Here is a 23,603-nt window from a genome sequence, read left to right as displayed (position 1 = left end):
AAATGTGCAGTGCCCAAAATGAAGGAGTTGGCAACCCTTGTCTCTGCCTACCATCCCTGGAAAATTGAATCCCCGATTAAATGCCCCGCTGCTTCCAAGGCACTTCTAGATTCCAGAACATGCTCTGTGTCAAAGCCTTAGGACTGGCCATGCAGGACATTATGCAAAGTATTGGAGAGTATTTATGCTTTATGGACTGTTACTGTGAAAATGGATTTTCCATCCCAGACTCCAATCTGATATTTCTGGTGTGTAAGAGAAAAGAATGAAAGTCAGGTTGCCGAGGGTTCCTTTTAACCCATAACGGCAGCTTTGTGTCAAGTTCAAGTTCACATGCAGATAGTTTGAATCCCACTGGAAACTGGAAACTGGGTATGAGGAAAAGAGGTGTAAGTCGACATCTTTTGCCTTGGTTAAGTGGGCCTCTATCAGATCAATTTGTAATGCCTTCCTGAGAATTCTGCATGTTTCTAACTTCTCTCTATGGTCAATTCTCCATGCTTCTGTTGCTGTTCTAATCATGTCACTCCCTACCCCCAAATCATTGAACACTCCTCATTTCACACAGAACAAAGTCCAAGCACGTTAGTGTCCGTATCTTTCCTTTCTCTGGCTTCACTCTAGTTTCCAGGCTCACAGCTGGCTCTCTCCTGTTTTCTTCTGTTGTTGGGGAAGGACTTCCACTTAAGCTCAGCTGTTGAATTGCTGTTTATTCTTCCAGGTTTAAGTGAGATGTCATATCTTCCCTTTTCGGGAAGCCTGTTTGGTTTCCTGACTAAAGCCGTTGCCTCCTTTTAAGGATGTTCATAGAATTTTGTTGATATAGCCCACTTTACCTCAATACTGATTTCTTTGATAAGAATTTCATCAAGTGCAATTGGAAAAGGGGAATAATTTCAGCATAACGCAAAAATTGTGAGGATCCCTGTGATTTTTTCAGCATGCTAATGTTTTCTAGAAATCAGGGTCATGCATTCTCATAACTGGAGAACAAACCTTGGTGATATATGAAGACTTTAAGGAAACAGCTCAAAATCTACAGAAGTGCCTTTCTTTAGTGCACGTACTGGCTGGATGGGTGGCCTCAAGCTCCACTATGCTTTTCACCACCTGCTGTTCGGTGAAGTCATGCAAGTTGGTGAAGAAACTGCAAAGACATTTACCCCTGTGTTAAATCAATGGGTTGATAAAGAAGGTCACACCATAAGTCAGATGTTTGGTTCTGATAAAATGATTTCTATTCGAGGCAAATGGCTAAATGAATCTAAAAATGTGGATATAATAACCCCAACTTCCATGGATGACCTCAAGATTAAATGAGATAATATATGAGAAAGTACCTAACCTAGAACTTTGTACTTAATCACTCAGTCTCCAATCACCTATTGATCTCACTCAGTTAATTTTTTACTTCAGATATTTTCCTTTTAATGTTACAATTTCTACTTGGCTTTTTAAAATGGTCCCCAGTCAGAGAGCCAGGATAAATATGGGGCTCACCTTATGTATTTCCTTTCTCTCAAGGATTACAGTTCTGCTTTACCTTTGTCCAATGTTTGAAAGTAATTGCTTTGTGTATTTTATCCAGTTTTATAGTTGTTTGTGGTATGAGGGTAAGTCCAGTACTAACTACTCTGTTGTGGCCAGAAATAAAAGTCTCCTCTTTTGCATGTATTTAACTTTTAAAATATTTACAACCATGTGAAATAGATATTATCCTACTTACTTTAAAGATAAGGAAATTTAAAAAAAATTATTACTTTCAAATAATTTTGGTTTTTTGGCCACACCATGTGGCATATGGGATCTTAGTTCCCCCACCAGCGATCGAACCCTCCATGCCCCCTGCAGTGGAACACGATGTCTTAACCACTGGACCACCAGTGGTTCCCTAAATATGAAAAAATTGATTCTCATAAATCACAAGTAATTTGACTTAGATCACATATAATAAGTGGTGGAGTTTTGATTTGAACCCACATTTTTCCGGTGGCCAAAGTCATGCTTTAACCCTTCTATCAAATTTCTAAAAGGGCTTTGGCTGAGAAATGGTGTTTGTGGGTCCTTTTAGAAATTGTGAAGATCCATCTTTATTTTTCATGCTCAGTTCCTTATGAATTTTTATTTATATAGTTAGCATTTTAAGAGGAACACTTTAATATAAAGGTTCAGACATAAGTTATTTTAGAGCAGAAACTGGTTTCTGTGGGCCAGTATCAGAGAGCTTCCATGGAGGGAAACTACAAAACATTTTTGGCTGATAGATGAACTATTAAAGTGAATATAATAGCTGGAGTCCAAAGAATCCAGAGTTGAGAGGTAATGAACAGGAGCAAGTGAAGGTGGGAACCCTGAAAGTAAACAAAGACAAATGAAATAAAACTGGAAGCCAGAGGATGGCCAGGACTGAGCTAAGGGAACTGAGAGAGAATTCTAGTTGATAATGTTATGGTAACTGGACTCTTAGCCATAGTGAAGCTACAATAGGTCCAGTAGAATCAGAAGTTGAATGTCCTTGAGAAGGGTCTAAGTTAGGATCTTTGCAGCAAAAGGACTCCCAACACCATTATTCCTTTGTGGTGACAGGAGTCCTGCCTGCATCCCAAAGCTAAACCATTTCAAGACTGAATTCACTGTCCCTTTTATAGTACATATAGTCTGCACTGATGGTTTTCAACCCTTGCAGCACATTGGAATAACATAAAGAGCTTTTGAAAGTCCTTAAACTGGAGTCCTGCCCCAGACAGATAAATCTCTGGGGGTGTATCCCAGATATTAGTCGCCATACTGAAATACACATCAATAGAAATTATTTAATCTTAAGAACGTAGAGAAAAGGGATTTAAAAAAAGGCAGAGTCTCAGCACCCTACACTTTGGTATTGAGTGGTCTAACATGCATGTAATTGGTTCTCCAGAAGTAGAAAAGAGAGAGATGGGGAAGAAAATATATTTGAAGAAGCAATGGCTGAAAGTTCCAAATTTAGTGAAAAAGCTCAACCTGTAGATACAAGAAGCTCAGTAGAACCCAGTCAGGATAAATACACAGAAAATCACACTTAGATACATCAAAGTAAAAGAGCTGAAACCAAAGATAAAGAGAAAACCTTAAAGTCATCCAGAGAAAAACAACACATTTTATATACACGACAGCAATAAAAAGACTGATTACCTTCTCTTCAGAAACAATGGAAGCCAGAAGACTGTGCAACTGGTGTCTTTAAAGTACTGGGGAAAAAACAACAACAACAAAAAACAACTATCAATATAGAATTGCATATCCAAAGAAAATATCCTTAAATGCCTGTGAAATAACATTTTCAGAGAAACAAAAGCTAAGAAAAGTCATCACCAGAAGACCTGCATAAAAAATGTTAAAGGAAGTTTTTTTAAACTGAAGTAAAGTGGCACCAAATAGGAATTGGGAGCTAGAGAAAGTAAGGCAGAGAACTTGAAAAAGAAATTATGTAGGTAAATATAAAAGACTACTTTTTTATTTTTTATTTTTCTTTCAAAGACAACTCACAGTTTAAAACAATATGACATTGTGTTGTGGGGTTTATAACACATGTAGAAGTAAAAACATATGACCACAGTAGCACAAAGAACAGGCTGTGAAGGGACATTCCTCCCAGTCTTAGGGTTTTTGCATTTGCCTGAAGTGGTAACATTTTAATTCTTAACTAAACTGAACTAAGTTAAGGATAAATATTGTAATCTCTAGAGCAATCACTGAAAAAAAGTATATCTAAAAAGCCAGTAAAGGAATTAAAATGAAATACTAAAAATGCCATTACCTAAGGTAGGAAAGGAAGATCAGAGGAACAAAAAACAGACAGCAAAAATAGGAAACAAATAGCAAGGTGGTGGGCTTAAAACTAATCCTATCAATAATTGCATTAAATGTTGGTAGCTAATTATTTCAATTAAGGGAAGATATTGTCAGACTATATGGAAAAAGAGATTAAACTATGCTGTGTGCAAAAGATGCACTTTAAATATAAAGACATAGATAGATTGAATGTAAAGGGATGGAAAAAGATAGCATAAAAAGGGAGTGTGGCCATATTAAAATCAGACAGAGTGGATTTTAAGGTAAGGAGTATTATCAGAGATGAAAAGGGGCACTTCTCTGGTGGTCCAATGGGTAAGACTCTGCACTCCCAATGCAGGGGGCCTGGGTTCAATCCCTGGTGGAGGAATTGGATCCTGCATGCATGCCACAACTAAGAGTCCATGTGCTGCAACTAAGAGTTCACATGCTGCAACTAAAAGATCCTGCGTGCCTCAGTGAAGACCCAGTGTAGCCAAAATAAATAAATAAATAAAAAATAAATCTAAAAGAAAAAATGAAAAAGGACATTTCATAATGATAAAGTTCAATTTATTATAAATACATAGGTTTATGCATCTATTAAGGGAACTTCAAAACGCATTAGGCAAAAACTGCAAAAACTAAGGGATAAAACAGACCAAACCACAAAGATAGCTGAAGATTTTAATACCTCTTTCTTAATAATCAGTAGAAGAACTAGGCAAAAACATAAATAGGGATGTAGACATTTACAATCTATTAATTGATATTTATAGAACCTTATATTCAACAACTGCAGAATACATATCTTGTTGTGTGCATATGGAATTTTCACTAAGATGGACCATAAAATAAGTCTCAGCATATTTCAAAGGATGATAACCTAACAGAGTATGTCCCCTGATCACAGTGGAATTGTTACAAATCAAGAACAAAAAGATATCTAGAAAATCTCTAAACATTTGGAGACTGAACAACACAGTTCTAACTAAACATGGGTCAAAGAAGCAATTAAAAAAAAATTTTTTTTTAATATCTTGAGGGTTTCCTAGGTGGCGCAGTGGTTAAAGAATCCACCTGCCAATTCAGGGGACACGGGTTCAATCCCTGCTCCGGGTAGTTCCCACATGCCATGGAGCAACTAAGCCCATGCACCACAACTATTGAGGCTGTTCTTTAGAGCCCGTGAGCCACAACTATTGAGCCCATGTGCTGTAGCTACTGAAGCCCACATGCCTAGAGCCCATGCTCTGCAATAAGAGAAGCCACGGCAACGAGGAGCCCGTGCACCACAACGAAGACTAGCCCCCACTCGCCGCAACAAGAGAAAGCCCATGCGCGGCAACGAAGACCCAACACAGCCAATAAATAAATAAATAAATAAATAAATAAAAATATTTTGAGTTGAATGATAAAATGCTACAATATATCAAAATTATAGGCTGCAAATAAAGCAGTGCTTAGAGGGAAATTTATAGCATTAAGTGCTTATATTAGAAAAGATTTTAGTTTTCATTTTAGGCCATTACTAAGGAAAGAGAAAATTCAATACGAAGAAAGTAGAAATAAGGACATAAGAGTGGAAATAAATAAAAAACATAGTGAAAATTAACAAAATCCTGTTCTTTGAGAAGATAACAGAATTGATAAACACGTAATTTTATTTATATATACACATACATATATATATTCAGAGAGAGAGAGGATGCAAATTCCGGAATTCAGAAATGTCAGGAATTAAAGAGGAAATATTATCTCAGATTCTACAGACAGTAAAAGAATATTAAGGGACTATTATGAGACTTTATGCCAATTAACACAACTTAAAAAGAACTGAACTAATTCCACAAGAAACATAACTTATCAAAACTGACACAATAATGTAGAAAATCTGAATAGTCCTATATATATTAAAGAAATTAAGAAAGAAAACTCCAATTCCAGATGGTTTCACTTGTGAATATCATACATTTAAGAGACATAATCCATCTTACTCAAACTGCCCCAGGAAACAGAGGAGAAGGGAGTATTCCTCAACTTGTTTTATGAGGCCAACATAACGCTGTTACCAAAACCTGACCAAGAAATGGCAAGAAAAGAAAATTGTAAACCAACTGCCTCATGAACATAGATGTCAAGATCCTTAGCAAAATATTAACAAATCAAATGTAATAAAATAACCATAGATCATGGCCAAGTAGAACCGATTAAAATAATGTAAAATTGTTTTAACATTTGAACACCAATCAAAGATTAACGGGTGTTACCATCTCAATAAATGCAGAAAATGCATTTGACAAAATTTAGCCCCCATTCGTGATAAAAGCTCTCAGAACACGAGGGGTGGAAGGTAGCTTCTTCACTCTGATAAATGTCGTCCATACAAAACACAGCTAACATTGTACTTAATGATGAAAGACTGAATGCTTTCCCCCTAACGTTCGGAACGCAGCAAAGATATCCCTTCTCACCAGTTCTAACACTGTGACTGTACACAAACTTGTGGTTGGGTTACATTTATGATGGCTTTAGCAAAGGGGGTATGGATAATTCCTATTTAAATTGCTTTTAAAAAATTTTTTTATCAGAGTATAGTTGCTTTACAGTATTGTGTTAGTGTATACTGTACAGCAAAGTGAATCAGCTGTACAGGTATGTATATCCCTTCTTTTTTAGATTTCCTTCTCATTTAGGTCACCACAGAGCCATGAGTAGAGTCCCCTGTGCTGTACAGTAGGTGCTCATTAAATTGCTTTTAAGTCTAATTTTTGAAAAATTGTAGACCATTTTAAAAAATACAAATACACCAAACAATTCTTGACAAACGAAATTGATAATGATGGAGCCAGACTTACTGTAATTTATAATTATAAAAAAAAAATAACAGCAACTGAAAACTCTAACCAAATGAAGACAATGCTTACTGTGCACTAATAGCAGAGAGTTCTTCCAGAAAATTGTGGAAAGTACAATCTCTATCCATGTGCTTTTGCTGCCAAAGATTGTGGCTGCCAGACTTATTAGAATGCTGAATGAGTGGCTTCGGTGAATTCCAGTCACATGTTAATTTTGGTTTATGAATTCTAATTTTGGTTTCTATCCATAACTCATTTAGTAGATTACTACTGAGTAGCTCTAATCTGTGACTGAGTGACAGTCTGAGGGATAACCCACAAGTATGGAGGATAGGGTTTTCATGTTTGGATCAGTTTTTAAGACTCATTAGGCGGCCCTTAACGGGACTCATTGGAGAAAATATTGCCCTGGGGAAAGAGATGAGGTGGCGTGGGAGAGGTGCCGTATCGGAATATCTGGGGGGCATGTGTAATTTGAACACAATGATATATAATTTCTTTTGAATTTAAAATAATATATTAAAAGAGGCAATGAGATTATGTTTATGCAAATGGAGAGTATATTACAAAGCTGTGAAAACACTGAGCATATGAAATCAATGTGAGTGGAGTGGTAAATTCTTCCCCAAATTTATTTACTTATAGAATCTGGTTGAATGGAATGGACGCTCTTAGTTGAGCCTCTCGCCTCAGGTCCATAGCCTGAGATCACAGGGTCCCTCCTCTTCACGCCCTCCAGGGACCCCTCTGAGCCTGTTTCCTACTACTCTCCTCGGTTGCCCTCTCCCCTTTGGCTACACTGGCATTTTTATTGCAACTCCAACACCAAGGCATGCTCCTGTCTTAGGGCCTTCGCGCTGGCTACTCCTTCAGCCTGGAATGCTCTTCCCTTAGGTATCACCATGGCTCATGCCCTCACTTAACCTCCAGTCTTTGTCTGAAAACTCATTTGCATAATGAGGTCTACTATGACCATCCTATTTAATCTGCAAACTGCCCTGCACTCCTGCCCCCTAATTCTGGACTGCCCTTATCTTGCTTTGTTTTTTCTTTTTTAATTGCACTTATCTCTCTCTTTTTTTTTCCGTAAAGTTTAACAAACATTTAATAAGCATCTATACAGTCAGGTGCCTGTGGTATTCACCATGAGAGGCAAAGGTGAATGAGACTAGCTCTTGGAGAACTGTAATATAAGTGAAGGAATCTGTCATCAAATAAGTAATTAATTACAGCAATTTAAGTGTCTTAGCCTGCTTGGGCTGCTGTAACAAAGTTCCACAGACAGGGTGGCTTAAATAAAAGACGTTTATTTCTCATAGTTCTCAAGGTAGGAAGTCCAAGATCAAGGTGCCGGCAGATTCAGGTCCTGGTGAGAGTCGGCTTGCTGGCTTGTAGACAGATAGACACACCTTCCAGCTCTGTGCTCACGTGACCTTTCCCTGAGCACGTCTCTCTTTCTGACATACTCTATAATATGTAATTATTTGTTTGTGATATTTATTGAGACATGAATCTATTGAGTGAGATTTTGAAACTCAGGTCTGTAATCATATTTGGAAGGTCTATTTCCTCTCTAGTTATACAAGGAAGATAATTTTGAACATTGTAGACCTTTTTGATTGGGCATAAGTAACATTCCCTCATATTTAATTTCAGCTGTTCCAAAAACATAAAAAACCTTTTCAAGACATCTTCCATTAGCGTTGTTTATGGTCAGTTCTGATCCAGTTGGTGGTTAGGCTTGCAAAGTACCCTTTTTACTTCTCCTGTTCCATAGAGGATGCTGTGATGCTCCACCCAGATCCCTCCTCAGCATGGAGACACTCCTTCCCCCAGCTGCTGGGAGTGTTAGCTGCTGATGGCTCTCTGGGACTTGCCTTTAGCCTAAGGGAACCACCTCACCCAGAGTTATACCTCTTTCTAGGCATCCCACATCCATTGTCTGACTGAGGTGGGGTCCAAAGCCCTAGCCTCCTTGAAGACAACCCTGAAGGGCCAGAGGTAAGGGCTTCATTGCAAATGCATCATAATTCAATTTCTCTCTCTGCCTAATCCTATTTTTAAAAACTCTTTCTTAGTTATTCCTACAACATTCCCCAATAAACTTCCTGCACAAAAATCTCCATCTCAGAGTTTTTTCCTAAGGAACTCAATCCAAGACATTTAGGACTAGAAATGGAATTTTAGAGCTGGATTACTCATTGGATGACTGGCAATGAGGAGCCCATTACTGGCGGATGAGGAGTTTGCTGAGCTCCTGGCAGGCTGTAGCAGGACGATTGTTAAACTTTCACTTGCGGTGAACTGGGATAGGATACTGAAGTGCCACTGATAGAAGAGAACACGCTGGTAGGAACAACATCTCAGGCATTTGAGAGGTCCTGGGGAAGGGGTCGTTACAAGAACAATGGGATTGGATGACTTTTATTAGGGGTTGTCAATTGAACGGAGACAATCAAAGGCTGAGGGTAATTAATCATCAATTTAAGGGGATGTGGCAAGGCCAAAGGGCCTCCTTACAGCACAAAAAAGACACTCTCATCTCCTGTAGCTGGAAGGTATAAAAAGCTGTGGCTCAAGCCCAGGCATTAGTGCTAAGGGTTTTGGAACTCCATAGAAAGTTGAATTTATAATCTGGCTAGTCTGGTACATCAAAGCCAAAGCCCAGGTTAGGAATGACTGGGACCCTCAGAGTTGGGATGGGACCATCTGGGTTCATGCATTTGAGAATCTTGAATCTGCAGGTCTCTCTGAACCTTCTGGGTCTGCAGAAGTAACCCACTCCTCCCTGTTAAAGGGATTAGCACCCTTCTTGCTTAAAGATAATGAAGGCCTCTGCCTTTCAATACAACATGTGCCTCCTTCCAAATCTAGTCCCACTTCCCCTTCAGGCCATCTGTTCCTATGTCCCTCCAGGGCAAATAATGGTTTCAGGTTGCATCCTAATGTGGCTGGATAAGTATTGGTTCTGTTTATGGAGGAAAGGTACTGAAATAAGGAGCTGCAGGTCCTAGCCAACTTTCACTGGCAAGAGCTGAGGGCTTCTCTCTGGGACTAGATGCTGAGGTTGAAGGATCAAGGAGGACAGGGTGCAAGACAAAACTTGGAAAAGGAGAATTTATTGATACAGCAGCGTTCTGATTTTCTGAGAACTTACGGATGGGCTAGATTACAGGATTTAATATACTAACATGCTGCTAGGATGGCTCTTAGGAGCTTGAAAAAAGCAATGGCCCACACAAAGTGAAGTAGAAGTGCTGGAACCAAAACCGTGTACCTCAGATTGGGGCTTGAACCCACGTGCTGCGACTCGAACCCAGCCAAAACCCATGGTCTTTTAACTGAGATCACACACTTGGTTTCAGGCCTTAATGAAGCTCAGGTTCTTGATGTCTCATCTCAGAAAGAATTCGGTGAGAGACAAAGTGATAGGTAAGAAATGGATTTATTTAGAGAGAAACACACACTCCACAGAACAGAGTGTGAGCCATCTCAGGACGTGTGAAAGGCAACAGGGTTTGGGGTTGTCAGTTTTTATAGGGGTAGGTAATTTCATAGGCTAACGAGTGGAAGGAGTATTCTAACTATTTTTTGGGAAGGGGTGGAGATTTCCAGGAATTGGACCACCACCCACTTTTTAATCTTTGATGGACTTAGAACCGTCATGGTGCTGGTAGGTGTGTCACAATGCACATACACTGAGGCTCAAGGTCTAGTGGAAGTCAACTCATCTGCCGTCTTGGACCTATTTGGTTCTAATCAGTTTATGTTGTGTCCTTGGGCTCTGTCATTCTTTTAAAGGTTGTGCTCTGCCCCCTTCCCTCCTGTTTCAGAGCTGCCATGGCAGAGAGTGGACGTCTACTCTCTAAGATCAAAAGGCTTAGAGAAATGGTGTGATAAAGCTGATATGCTATGCAAGGGTGGAAAACCCACAAGCCAACTCTGTGCTGCAAGAAGACCCAGAGGACCCTACGTTTTCCGAGGGGATAAGGAACACAGCTGACTGAGGGCTGCGAGTCAGGGCTGATGGTAGGTGATTCTGTTAAAGAACTGAGATTCCTGATAGCAATAGGGTGATAAAATTTTGAGTAATCCAGTCTAGGTGGCACAATGTTCTTTATGAGTAACAGAGTGGAATGGCTGCTTTGGGGACATGACGTGCAGAGAGCCACGGAGATGAGTAATGAAACGTGTCTGAAGGACAAGATAGATGGGCTGCCAGGAGTATTGTTCAATTGAGGTGAGTAAAAGAGATCAAAGATAGATTATCAGGAGGCTGAAGGCACCTCAATAAAAAGTCAGGGTCTCGCCCTCTTTCTTCATCTGATCTGGTTTTCAAGCCCAGAGCCCATTGGTTGAAGGAGAAGGAGAGTTCCCAGGAGGAAGAATCTGCAACGCTACAGCAAGTCCAGATGGTAATGAGCCTCCCAGTCCTTTTCCAAAGGAACCTCTGGCAATTTACTTGGGTAATTGTACTCGGGAAAAGAGAATAACCAGACATTTCAAGTACTGCTGGACACAGGGTTCCAGCAATCATTGATACCTGTGACTAAAGCATCATCATGGCCCCCTTGTTAGAGTTGAGGCATGGAGGCCAAATAATAAATGGAGTCCTGGCCAGGCCTTGTTTCACAGTAGTTCCACTCAGCCCAAGGACCTACTTTGTGGTCATTTCCCTGATTCCCAGACACACGTTTGACCTGGACATACTTGGGAGTTGGAAGAAGTCCCACATTTGAGCCTAGGAGTATGCAGCAAGAGCTAATACTGTGGAGAAGCCCAGTGGAAACCTCTGAATCTGCACCCTCCCCAACAAGGTGGTGAGTGTATCCTGGGGAGAAGGGTGCAGATTAGTGTCACGCCCCTTGCAGATTTCTGCAGCTGCATTGTTGGTGCTTGGGTTTTCACTTTACCTCTCTTGAGAGCATCTCCTTCAGCTTGTGATCCTCATATCCAAATTTCCTGATAACCCTGATCAAACAAAAGCATGCACATCCTCCCAAGAGCAAACAGCAGGTTTCCTGCACAAAGGTATCTCAAGCCAGTCTTAAAACATAAAATGAAAAAGTCTCTCTGAAGGCAGCTAAATATATAGAGTAGAAAGTGTATTTTGTATGCAGACAATCTTTTTCATGATAACACAGAAGATTTCAGTCCTAAGAACCACAGCAGTGTCTCAAAAGCCTCTTTCTCCAATTACAGAGCTTCCTTGACTTAGATCGGATTTTGCCCCAATAAACCCATCGTAAGTTTAAAATATCGTAAGTCAAAAATTCATTTAATAACCCCTTACCTACTGAACATTACAACTTAGCCCAGCCTAACTTCAACATGCTCAGAACACTTACTTTAGCCTACCCGTTGGGCAAAATCATCTAACACAAAGCCTATTTTATAGTAAGGTGTTGAATATCTCATAGATTTTATTGAACACTGAACTGAAAGTGAAAAACAGAATGGCTGTGTGGGTGTAGAACGGTTGTGAGTGTATCGGTTGTTTCCCCTCGTGACCTTTGTGGCTGACCTGGAGCTGTGGCTCACTGCCACGCCCAGCATCACGAGAGAGAATGGAACTGCATATTGTTAGCTGGGAAAAGATGCAAATTCAAGATTCGATGGGTGGTTTCTACTGAATATCATTTTCTCACATTGAAAAATTGGTAAGTCGGGGACTGCGTGAAAAGTTTCAGCTTTATATTTACCTACTCGGATGGCCTATTTGAGTGGTTTGCTAAGAAGACAGGGTCTTCTGAAGGTACATCCAAGTCTTCATCTCTTTACAAACCAAATTACTTTGAAATGGCAATGCTTTTCCTCCAGCATCCCTTCCACCCCACACAGACGTCTTTCATTCCTACCATGTTTTCAGAGATCTTAGGATCAAGTCTCAAGGGACCAGTGGTATCTGCAGGAGAACATTTCTCAGGCAAGTGGCCTAAGAGTGGAATATCTTTCTTTTAGTGTCGGCAGGGGAAAGTCCTGTAGCCTTCCTGGACATGTCTGAAACATGAGTGCTGACCCTCCCAGGGCCACAGGTCTGGGTCCCTCACCATGTTCATGCCGACTCATAGCTTATAAACTCAGGGTCATGGGAGCCTCTGGGCTCAGGCTAATGACAAACGGTTTTTCTGGCTGCAAGTGCAAGACTGTTTCCTGATGTCTCTTAGAAAAGAAGTTGGGATTTTTGAGGATGGCAGGGACACGTCCAAGAGGGCCCCGAGGAGGCCAGCTCTGGGTAGCTCTTGCCAACCACCTGAGCAGGAAAGTGACCATCACAAACTCTCTTTTTGAAGTGGCTGGATCATGTGAGGACAACTAGGCAGAAGTCCTCATCTTCAGTGTGTTTTAAAGCCTTCCAGGAGTTCCTCTCCCGATCCAGACTTCACTAACGGGGAGTTTAGGGAAAGCTGACTCATCCTGCACAGCTCGACTTTGCTCTGCCTCCCACTCAGTCATAAATTGCTGCACGCACTGTCCTGGATAAATTGACATTAAAAGCTATTAGAGGAACAAGTCGACGGTTTAGAAGATGCGCGATCATGGCAGGCGTCCGCAGAGCTCTGGAAGAGCTGGGGCAGGCCAGAGTGATGTGGTGAGTCACAGAGCAGGGGCCTCACAGCTCCGAAAGCTGGAAGAAATCCCAGTGCTCACGGAGGCCCAGCATGTCCCCTTAAGGAGACAGCTGTAAGGAAACCCAGTGGCCACTCGGTGCAGCCTGGCCTGTGGTACTGGGTTTCATGGTCTGTGGGTTTATGTAATTATTTGGGTTTTACACAGACGTTTGTGTATTTATATCTTCTTTTAAATATCATTGTTTTTATTTTTGGCGGCCTAGTGGTATGTAAGCTGGTGGGGGCGGGGTCCCTCCTGTCTGTATGTGGGCAGCTCTAGCTTCCTGTCTGCCACGGTCCCCAGGGTCCCGCACACCCAGAAGAGGCACTCGCTCCTCTATGTTACCCCGCTCAATTGAATCACACCCAGCCTGGTGCTTCTTTGCACTCATTTCTTTAACTCTCCTGTTTGCCACCTAAGTGCTTGGGCGTGGCTTATTTTCCCTCCCAGATCATGAGCTCCTAGTGTAGGTCACTATCTGGCCCTGCCCACTGTGCTGAAGACAGTTTGCCTGGGTGACTGTGACTGCTTCAAGGGCTGGCATCTGGAGGAAGACATTAACCTGTTACTTGTAATTTGCTTTACCGGGGGAGCAGAGATACCTGTCAGAATTTTGTGTAAAATCAGCTGAGACTTGCCTACGGCTTAAGTGGCTAGGCTGTAGTGCCAGGGTCTTGTAGAAGGCGTCCTCGGGCATTTTTCCAGATAAAAGTGGTTGCCAGATAAGTGACCTCTGGTTACTAACAGTTAACATTTAATTACATGTTTGCTGTGTGCCAGAAAATGTTCCACAGGCTCTATGTGCATTAACTCATTTAATCCTTACAACAAGAGTTTGAGAAAAGTTCTCTTACGATTTTACAGTTGAAGGAACTGAGGCACATATTAGACATTAAGCACCTTGCCCAGGATCACGCAGCTGGCAAGTTATGGAGCTGGGATTTAAACTCAGACATTCTGGCTCCAGGAACTGTGCTCTTAATCAGGACACCACAGTGCCTCTCAGAAAGGTGTAAACACATGATACACCCACCCTCCCACTTACCTATCCACCAAAATTTTAAGTCCCTTTTGAAATAAATGGCTTATATATAATGACTAGATCTATAAGACATCCATTGAATCTATTCCATTCCTCTTCTCAAGCTCCTTTTTGGCTATCAGACTTGGTAGAAGGAGTCCACAGTGAATAAAACATCTGTCTAGGATTTTGAAAGCAACAATGAACACTGGAACTGATGACAGTAATTTGGAGTCCACTGAGTTTATTCTGGAGAAATCAAGATAGGGACTGGTTGGAAAATACGTGACTTGTGATATGTATGAAAAATTCTAGGAATTATTTTGTTTTGCAGCACTCATATTAGGTAATGTTCAGGGTGAACCTGCCCAAGTTTTCTTCATTATGTTTCAAATGTCGTTTTGTATTTTTACATTCTATTCCCCCAAAAGCTCTGAAGGATGCTGAAGGCTGAATAGGGTATCTGCCTTTCCTACTGTGAAGCCACTGGGTGGCTTGAACATGTAGCTTTGGTCTAACTGTACCATCACTGGCTGATCAAAGTGGGAAAAGGGACCACCTGGCTCCAGATCTGGCAACACTGGGCAACTACTAACCTCTCTGGGACTCAGTTTCCTCATCTATAAGGTGAAGGGAATGAATGAAATGACTTCCAAGGTTCTTCCATGGTTCTGAGTACTTTTAGGCACATTTCTGGAAGGCTAGCCTTCCTACACATTTTTTCTTACGTGTATATAAAAACTTTTTATCCTTGGCACTGGGTTTTGGCATAACATCATCTTCAGACAAGCCTTCCAATCTTGGAGAACAACATTCAGAAAAAAAGGTGATGTAGATTTTCACTCTAGACAAGTTAAAAAATGCTTTTTTTCTGGTCTTACAAGTCATTTTCTCACTACTCCTTTTCCTAACGATTGAGTAGGCAAGGTGTCCCAGGAATCAAATAACCTTTAAATTTAGAGGACCAACCTACAGCTGCTTCTAGAGGCTGGTCACAGGAATCACTTTTTAGATTAGAGGTCTTTTAATAGGGATAAAACACTAGTGCTGCCTGCTGGTCTGTTGGCTCCCAGCCTGGAATTCTCTCATGTTGCATTCCTCTTCTGGATTTGGGTCTTTTGTCTGCCATTATTACCTTAACAACTCTTTGCTATTAAAAAAAAATCATGTCAGTGAAAGATAAAAATAACTATGTACCAAAACAGTAGCAGCTTAGTGACACAAGTGTTAATATGTACTAATGTCTTTTGAAGACTTTGTGTTTATCAGGTTCTGTTTTATTTTATTTTTTTTTAAATTTTATTTATTTATTTATTATTTTTTGGGGGGGGTACACCAAGTTCAATCTGTTTTTATACACATATCCCCGTATTCCCTCCCTCCCTCGACTCCCCCCCCACCCTCCCCGTCCCAGTCCTCTAAGGCATCTCCATCCTCCAGTTGAACACCCTTTGTTATACAACAACTCCCCACTGGCTATCTATTTTACAGTTGGTAGTATATATATGTCTGTGCTACTCTCTCGCTTCGTCTCAGCTTCCCCTTCACCCCCTGCCCCCTCCCAAACCTCGAGTTCTCCAGTCCATTCTCTGCACCTGCGTCCTTGTTCTTGTCACTGAGTTCAACAGTACCATTTTTAGATTCCGTATATATGAGTTAGCATACAATATTTGTCTTTCTCTTTCTGACTTACTTCACTCTGTGTGACAGACTCTAGGTCTATCCACCTCATGACATATAGCTCCATCTCATCCCTTTTTATGGCTGAGTAATATTCCATTGTATATATATGCCACATCTTCTTTATCCATTCATTTGTCGATGGGCATTTCGGTTGCTTCCATGTCCTGGCTATTGTAAATAGTGCTGCAATAAACATTATGGTACATGTTTCTTTTGGGATTATGGTTTTCTTTGGGTATATGCCCAGGAGTGGGATTACTGGATCATATGGAAGTTCTATTTGTAGTTTTTTAAGGAACCTCCAAATTGTTTTCCATAGTGGCTGTACCAACTTACATTCCCACCAACAGTGCAGGAGAGTTCCCTTTTCTCCACACCCTCTCCAACATTTGTTGTTTCCAGATTTTGTGATGATGGCCATTCTGACCGGTGTGAGGTGATACCTCATTGTGGCTTTGACTTGCATTTCTCTGATGATGAGTGATGTTGAGCATCTTTTCATGTGTTTGTTGGCCATCTGTAGGTCTTCTTTGGAGAAATGTCTATTTAGGTCTTCTGCCCATTTGTGGATTGGGTTATTTGCTTTTTTGGTATTAAGCTGCATGAGCTGCTTGTATATTTTGGAGGTTAATCCTTTGTCCGTTGTTTCATAGGCAACTATTTTTTCCCATTCTGAGGGTTGCCTTCTAGTCTTGTTTATGGTTTCTTTCGCTGTGCAAAAGCTTTTAAGTTTCATGAGGTCCCCTTGTCAGGCTCTGTTTTAAATGCTTCGTATACCTTCATACTCATTTGATTTTCTTTGAGGTAGATATTATTATTATTTTACAGTTTCTCAATGGAGGCACAGAGAAGGTAAGTAACTTGACCAAGATTACAGAGCTAGTAGTAGTTTTCTGAACTTTGGCTTTTAATACTGAATGTGGGTGGGGTGGGCAGGGTCTTGCTACAGTATAAAGTGCATCTCAATAGATTGGGAAGACTGTATTTGGAGGGAAATTTGCCAACTGGATTTGAATAGTTTTAAATGAATATCTACTGGGGAGAAATGTATGGAGAATGTTCTTACTCCTGTATGCTTCAGAATGGAAGGCATATGTAATACTTTCATTCATTTATTATAAAAAATATTCATGCATATTACTATATATGATGAGGCTGCTGAGTACTTTAGAAGAAAGAAGCCTGAAGACAGGAGAGGCCTGTGATTCTAGATATGGAAAAAAAGAGCCAAATGATTAGGAAGCAACGTTTCTGGCCTCAGCTGATCTTATACAAATGCATAGAGTTTGAAAATAATGAAACCTTGCAGATTTAGAAAGAACTACACAAACATCATCTTATCTATACGACTAAGATGGAGTGGGCTAAGATTGACAAGTAGAATGGTAGGGTCTAAAGAAACCAGTATGGTAGGAGGCAGGTGATGCTATCAGAATATCAAAAGAAGTGACCATGTTGGTGAGAGAAGAAAGCTGGTTATGTTGGTTACGGTAGTTAGCTGTTAGGAAACCATCTTTCACATTCATGAAAAAGAGTCACAGAGCACATAATGGGACCCCAAGGGCAGAGATGTCAAAGGGAGGAGTTGAAGATGGAGGGAAGCTTAGGTAATTAGACCTGATAGCCCATGACAAGAGTTTGGTAGGCAGGCACCACAGGGAGCTCAGTTTACTTCCTGTGTTCCTGGCTGGGTTTTATAAAGGACAGGTGGGTGATACAGATTAACCTGAATCTCCAAAAGCTAAAACCAAGAATGATGTGAGTGAAAATAGATAACAAAAAATATATTTTAACTATAATTGTAATGAGAAGAAAGCGGAGAACATGTGGTTTCTGCACCTTTCAGTAGGTGATAAAACATCACAATAAGTTAGGTGGAGTCTTAGCTCTTTGATTAACCATACCCCGACAGCACTGAGTAAGAGACCAAAAAATACAGGGAAGGCTTAAAACATATCCCTCATGGATCCATTCTTGGCCCTGCCTTTGTCAACATTTTAAATACAACTTTAAATATGTACATTATATTTTAAATACATAAAAGAGGAAAGACCAGTGTAATAAGCCTTTGTGTACCCCAAACCTAGATTCTAGACTTATCATGATGGTGCCACACTGGCTTCGTCCATCCATCATACTTTCTCTGCTGAGGTATTTTACAGCAAATCTTAGAAAGCATGTTATTTTATCACTATACAGTTTAGTGGGAATTTCTAAAAACTGAGCATTTTCTTTCATAATGCAATAACACTATCATACCAAAGCTAATTTTATAATTCCTTAGTACTTTTTAACATCTTGATTATCTTAAGATATTTGTTTATCATTGGCTTTTCAAACCAGGATCAAACAAGGTCCTGACATCATATTTGGCTATTAAATCTCTTTAAGTCTTTTTTACTCAAGTGCAGTTGCCAGGCTCCCCTGGTGGCACAGAGGTTGGGAATCTACCTGCCAATGCAGGGGACATAGGTTCGAGTCCTGGTCAGGGAAGATCCCACATGCCATGGAGCAACTAGGCCCGTGTGCCACAACTACTGAAGCCTGTGTGCCTAGAGCCTGTGCTCTGCAACAAGAGAGGCCACTGCAATGAGAAGTCTGAGCACTGCAACAAAGAGTAGTCCCCGCTCTCTGCAACTAGAGAAAGCCCGCGTGCAGCAACAAAACCCGATGTAACCAATAAAAAAAATAATTAATTAAAAAAAAACAGCAGTTTCCTCTGCGCCCTACTTTTTTTTTTTTTTTTTTGAGGCCAGTTACTGTTGAAGAAACCAGATTGGTTGTCCTGTGGAATGCCCTTATTCTAGGCTTGTCTATTTGCTTTCTTGTGGTGTCATTTAACTTATTCATCACATTTCCTGGAACTGCCAATTAGCTTCATTAGACTCAGGTTAATTTTTAAAATTTCAGCAACCATACTTCATTGGTGGGGTGGTGTACTTCACATTACATCATGCAGTAGGCACATGATGTTGGCCTCTCTCACTTTTAATGTTCCTAATGTCGATAGAAGGGTTCAGATGGTGACACCAGTCCTTCCAATGTGAAGTCCCTCATTGATAGGGTGATGAGAGCAGTTTTCCTGGGTCAGTCTCAGTTTATGGCTGTTCTGCTGGTGTCCTGACCAGTTTATCATTTGTTCTTGATTCTTCATTTCTAAACAAACTGTTGTGATTAGTAATTGTATTATAACAAGTTAAGGTGGGCTTCCTAGACCTCTACTTCGTATATCCAGCTTCTACTGTTTGTGATGCACACATGCAATGAACACAGTTCTCACTTTAACATGTGGTTAATCTGCAAGCTGATGAGCAATAATCCATTTCCTGTTGCAGTCTAACTAGCAGTTTCCTTTCAAGGACAGCATGTACGGTGCTTGTTGATAAAACGAAGTTTGCTCAGACACAGCTGGCCGGGGACAGCTGACTCTGTCCAGTTTCAGATGGTGGTGAGAGATTTATTCAGTGTTGCTGCCCTCATCAGGCACTTGGTCTACTGGACGTTTGTACAGGGGCCTGTGCTATGGTCTGCAAGATGTATGAAGCCATGCTTACACTCAAGATGTATGAAGTCAATCATTGTGGTCACTGGGAAGTACAGGAAATTATGGGACAGGTACACCAATATGTGTGGGAAGCAGAGGCTTGGCTGTCCTGCCATGGGGAATGTAGGAAGTAGCCTGAATGCCCTTGCATTATCATTTATTATATGGTTAAATGGCTATAACTCTTAATTTGTTTTTGATAAACTCTCCTGATGGCAAAAATCTAAAAAAACTGCAGTTCACATTTAATGGAAAATTAAGTAACAAAAATTACTTCTTAAGAAAGTTGATGATGAATGTATAACTTACCCCAAAATATTTGTCAATATTTACCACCCATCATGGGACCCATTGTGTTATTATCAACCACATGAAAACCAGAAGATACAAATCTCATGAAGAAGCATTAGCATCTGCCTTAAAAGTTAGTGGCTGCTTTAAGAAGACCATGCCTGGAGAAAAACATAATTTGAAAGGATACATGCAACCCAATGTTCATTGCAGCACTATTTACAATAGTCATGGCATGAAAGCAACCTAAGTGTCCGTCGACAGAAGAATGAGGAAAGAAGATGTGGTACATATATATCATGGAATACTACTCAGCCATAAAAAAGAATGAAATAATGCCATTTACAGCAACATGGATGGACCTTGAGATTGTCATACTGAGTGAAGTAAGTCAGACAGAGAAAGACAAATAACATAATATTGCTTAGATTTGGAATCTTAAAAAATGGTACAAATGAACCTATTTACAAAACAGAAATTGAGTCACAGATGTAGAAAACAAACTTATGGTTACCAAGGGGGAGGGGGTGGATAAATTGGGAGATTGGGATTGACATATACATGCTACTATATGTAAAAGATAACTGATGAGAACCTACTGTATAGCACAGGGAACTCTATTTGGCGCTCTGTGGTGACCTAAGTCGGAAGAAAATCCAGGGAAGAGGGGATGTATGCATAGTTGTGGCTGATTCACTTTGCTCTACAGCAGAAACAAACACAACATAGTAAATTAACTATACTCCAATGAAAAAATTAATTAAAAAAAAAAGACCATGCCTGAGGATGATGGTTTAACACCTGCAGCTGCAGATGGTGCTTCTACACGTCACTCTGCCCATCATGACTTTTCATTTAGATCAAATAACTATTATTCTAAGTTAATTTTGCTCATTTTCAATCCCAAATTTTCTTATTTATGAATAGTGAAATAATAGCTATTGATATCTTCATGCCAGTATCAGAAGAACTTTGTAAACAATTAAATGAAGAGGGATGCATATCAACGCCACCAGCAGTCATTTAATTCCAACAATGTGTGTTTTTTCATCTGCTTCATGGAATCAAAATGAAGCTTTTCGAAGTTCATTCTGTTGAATGGAACATTGCTGTTAATGCTATTATCAATTCAGATGTATGCTTAGCATTAGAGAAAAAAATATTTTTATGGTAGTGACAAATACAAATTGTGGTGGGGCCAAGTGTTGTAAAAACAATGTTTCCAGGAAATTAAGAAACTTACAGAGCATAAATATACTTGTGATTGTGATGCACACATGATTTATAACTTCATCCAAACAATCTGCAATATTTTACTAATCAAAACAGAAGCTGTAGTTGTCAAAATTTACAAGTATTCATACATTATCGCAGTTGTAATTGAGTGACAAAATTTTTGTGATGAAGTATTTTTTGTGTTTATCAAAAAGTGATGAATTTGATGCATATGAAAAAATATTTTAGGTGGTCTAACATGTTTTCTCTCTTAGCTGCCAGCTACAAGCCATAGTTCATGTGTGCTTGAGCTTTTGAAGAATGGCTTTGTAAATCGACCTGTGTGTTCTGCAATGGCATCGAACTTTCTGTAAAAGATTCTGATAAACTTTGTTTGTATTTTGTTCAAAATAAAGTTGGAAGTATTTAACTAGTGTATTCAAAGGATATAAAACACCAAAAACTTTGGCTTTTGAAGCTTTTGGTAAAATTTAATTACTGAGAAAAGAAGCTTGTGAATAGGAAGTCATTAACCATTATCTCTATAAAAAGCAAGAGAGAAACAGAACAAACGAAACAATGAGAACTCAAAACTATATTTAAAATTTAATTTTGATTTCTTGTAATTGCACCTTGGAATATATTGAACTGTGGGAAGAATCTCTTGATGGAACCTTTACTTTAATTAAAAATTTATATTTGGTGTTAGAATGGAATGATTTTAGAAGGTCTTTGATTTTGCAGCATCTTCATATGGCGAAACCTTGAACATAATCATAAATAGAGACCATGTATTTAAGGAGTTTTGTCTCATAGAAACATTTGTTAAAAAATAGAGGCAAAAGAGGATTCTTTTAAAAATACTTGAACTAAAATATTTATACCTTTCAAGATAAAGAATATTAAAGGATGGATTAAGCAGTCTGCATGTCTGAGAAAGGGATGTGAGCAGAAGTGCAGAGAGAGGGGAGGCAAATCCATACCCTGAGTTTCTGTCTGTTCACGTGAGGACAGATGTTATCCCTTCCATGGATGGTACTGACTGCTTACTCCAAGGGATGGTGCCGTTCTGGGGACTCAACTTAGGCTTCTGTTTCTGACAGGTCAGGTACTGAGGAGTGGTGGTAGCCAGATTAGATTTGTTGAAGGGAAAACTATGTTGCATAACCTCTTCGGATCAAGCCCTGGGGTGGCTGACTGACATGCAAAGGATGGGCTATCTTTTCCACCTGATTTTTGAGAAGTTTCTCTGCCCCAAATGTCTCTGGCAGACATGTACCTGGGCCATAAACATCTTCATGCTCTGTAATTATTCTGAAAGACCCACCCACATATCTCTACCCCAGACTTCTCTGTCACCAATTTTCCAAGTCCCTGAGCAAGCAGCCAACCACTAGGCATTGCTTGTGAATAATTATAGATTTGCCTCCCAGGCCATCTCTCCTTCCACATGAAGTGGATGAGCAGATGTGTCACTTGAAGTTCTGCCCACCAGAATAATTTCCTTCATCACTGCCCTCCAGGGCCATTTCTGAGTGAGAGGTAGTGGTGTAGGCATCCACTCCTTGCTGGTGCCAGCATATCACACTGATCCACCTGTAGACAAGACATGTGCTTTACCTTCTGATAATTGGACATGATGGACTCACCCTGTTGCCATGGATGTGGGTTAAGGGGAGGTGGTGAGGCAGAAGGAACAGGAGCCAGGGAGTCAGAGCCAGCGGTTGATAGAGTTTGCTTGAACTTTCTGAACCTGTGTGGTTCTGGTCTCATACATACCACTTTCAGTTTATAATGGATGTTGCTGTGCATGTCCAGTTGGATGGTATGGTGGCTTTAGTTCATGATGGACACTTAATACATGATGGACAGTTGGGTTGCATAGTCAACTTGGTGTCCCTTGGTGAGGTGTAAATCCTCTACCACAGGCAGTAGCCAGCCATGGGCTGCTTTTATACTGCAGAGTAGTTATCAGTGGAGGAAGGCTTGTCAGCTACTCCAGCGGGGCTCCGCTGACACTTTCCATACTGTCTGGTCTGTTGGTAATAAGGTTTAAGTGGCAGGGCAGCTTGTACCATAGCCTGAAAATGCTGCAGAACACTTGTTTTTTGTTTATTTGTTTGTTTTTAACATTTCTTCCCTTCCTTTAAAAAAAAATATTGAAGTATAGTTGATTTACAGTGTTTCAGGTGTACAGCAAAGCGATTCAGTTATAGTGTTGCTATGAACATTGGGGTGCATGTATCTTTTCGATAGAGTTTTCATCTTTTCTGGATATATGCCCAGGAGAGGAATTGCTGAATCATATGATAGTTCTATTTTTAGTTTTTTAAGGAACTTCCATACTGTTTTCCATAGTGGCTGCACCAATTTACATTCCCACCAACAATTTACGAGGGTTCCCTTAACTCCATACCCTCTCCAGCATTTGTTATTTGTTTTTTTTTTTTTTTTTTTATTATTATTATTTTATTTATTTTTTTTGGGGGGTACACCAGGTTCAATCAACTGTTTTTATACACATATCCCCATATTCCCTCCCTTCCTTGACGCCCCCCCCTCGATTCCC

Source organism: Hippopotamus amphibius, chromosome 14, assembly GCF_030028045.1.
Source record: "Hippopotamus amphibius kiboko isolate mHipAmp2 chromosome 14, mHipAmp2.hap2, whole genome shotgun sequence".
Lineage (NCBI taxonomy): Eukaryota > Metazoa > Chordata > Mammalia > Artiodactyla > Hippopotamidae > Hippopotamus > Hippopotamus amphibius.
Note: the sequence above shows the minus strand (reverse complement) of the source record.